Source organism: Pristiophorus japonicus, unplaced genomic scaffold (genome assembly GCF_044704955.1).
Source record: "Pristiophorus japonicus isolate sPriJap1 unplaced genomic scaffold, sPriJap1.hap1 HAP1_SCAFFOLD_79, whole genome shotgun sequence".
Taxonomy (NCBI): domain Eukaryota; kingdom Metazoa; phylum Chordata; class Chondrichthyes; family Pristiophoridae; genus Pristiophorus; species Pristiophorus japonicus.
Genome location: NW_027254707.1, coordinates 422,623 through 424,571, shown reverse-complemented (window position 1 = coordinate 424,571; position 1,949 = coordinate 422,623). Strand labels below are relative to the sequence as shown.

The 1,949-nt window shown below is 39.6% G+C and overlaps 1 non-coding gene across 1 annotated transcript; it reads right to left on the bottom strand.

Moving 5' to 3' along the window:
• Positions 1 to 1,302: 1,302 nt before the first annotated feature.
• trnai-uau (transfer RNA isoleucine (anticodon UAU)) lies at positions 1,303 to 1,395 on the bottom strand. Its single transcript is given in 2 exon segments — positions 1,303 to 1,338; positions 1,358 to 1,395. It is a non-coding gene; the product is annotated as a tRNA-Ile (tRNA).
• Between the last annotated feature and the right edge of the window lie 554 nt (positions 1,396 to 1,949).

The window sequence follows — 1,949 nt, the reverse complement described above, 5'->3', positions numbered from 1 at the left end:
CGAGCCACTGCAACACGGAGCACATCATTTTTAGCGAAATGTTCAGGAAATACTTGTTTCTTTTGAATGTGGTGTAGGAATTATGTCGAGATAAACAATGTGTTTACATATCTTCTCTTTGAAAACGAGTGTATTTCCGGCACATTATTATTTACATCAGAGTTATTGATTAAATTTCAAAACGCCTCCACTCCATCCCACAAATATGTACAATTTTCATCCTCCATTGCAATATTTTGTGCTGGAATAAAACAGTGAATATATAGGTAAGGTTTGGGGATACATCAATTGCACCTTCGATTACTGACGAAATGTCACCAGCAAAGCCATCAGCTGTATTAGGGGAGGCGCGAGCTCACAACCTCAGCCTTCCTGGGTGCTTACACTTTCATATAAGTACTGCGCGCCATCCGATTCCGTCGCTGGAGCTGGATGCGAATGCTGTGTGGTATTTGTGCTCCCATCATACAGCTGCCGATCGCACCTGTCTTATAATTCCTCCCCTAAAGATCTATCGACGTTGGGGTCAATTGACATTTTCAAGTTTCACATTGATCGATTTTTGTTCGGCAAGGATACGAAGATTTATGGAATCATCGCAGGCAAATGGAATTAAGAATTAGGTAAAAGGGACAGAAACGGAAACAGCTGCAAACAAACGTTGCATTTTATTCATATTTAACAGCAACAATATCCGTGCCGTGCGCAACTATGCTGTGGTCAGAGACAAACGCCCTTAGCTTCCGAAACTCCCGTGGCTTTTCTGTGGCTTTCTTTCCTTTCTTCCCTTCCTCCTGCAAGCTGCCAGTTTTTAAACCTTGTTTTAAATGTTGGTCTGGCCGAGGGCATTCCACATTCTCAGAACCATCTCTACCGTTTCATTGCTTGATTTCTTTGTTTATTAATTATGAAACTCCTTGAGCTACAATGGTAGCGCTTCCGACAATACATTAAAAGGCGGCTATTGGAAACCGTTGTGATCATAGTTTCGTTTTGTACAGAATTGAAGCTCTATCACTCAAGAGGGAATGTTATATTTACAATAAACTATATCTTCTTATAAATGTTGGTTCATTCGCTCCCTAGTGCCAGATGACGAATTGTTTGATCACCTCATTTATTTCATGTGGGCAAAAGGCACGGGTATTCATTCAGATATAATCCACAGATTCACATTGAGATAACTGCAACGAGAGGGACAGAAAGCACCGTGGTACATGGCGGAACAGACAAGAGAAATGGATAAATAGAAAACGGCCTCAGACTCTGAAAAGTACAAACATCACATGCAAAAGTCTCGGCTGCTCCAGGTGATGCTCGAACTCACAACCTCGGCATTATCAAGCCTGTACTGTCATATAAGTACCACGCGCTAACCGATTGCGCCACTAGAGCTGCATGTCCTGTGGTCTTTGTGCTCCCATCATACAGCTGCCTGTCCTACCTGTCTTACAAGGAAGAGGACAAAGAATCATCGAATCATTCAACACAGAAGGAAGCTTTTCAACCCGTCGTGTCTATGCCGGCTCTCTGCAAGAAGCCTTCAGTTATTGAGACTCCATAGATTCTCGCCGTAGACGTGTTTTATTTTTTGTGTAATGTATTGTTATTTGTAATGAATTTCGGTGTCCATGCGGGAAATTTATAATATATATTTGTTCATCTATCTGTGAGTTGTAAATTAAATTGTGTGGAACATTGATAATCAAATTATTTGTGTTCATATATGTGTTATTATGAATTTATCTCTAAGTATCTCGGTGCTATAATTGTATTTACGTTAATTTGCGAGGTGTTTACAAGATGCAAAGATGTACACAGAAACTACATTTATAACAAACACAGATGCTCCACAATACTATTATAAATAACTATGTTGCATTCAAATACATAAACACTAAAACAGATATACAAAATATATTTATAACCCACAGAACAAATTGCAACTT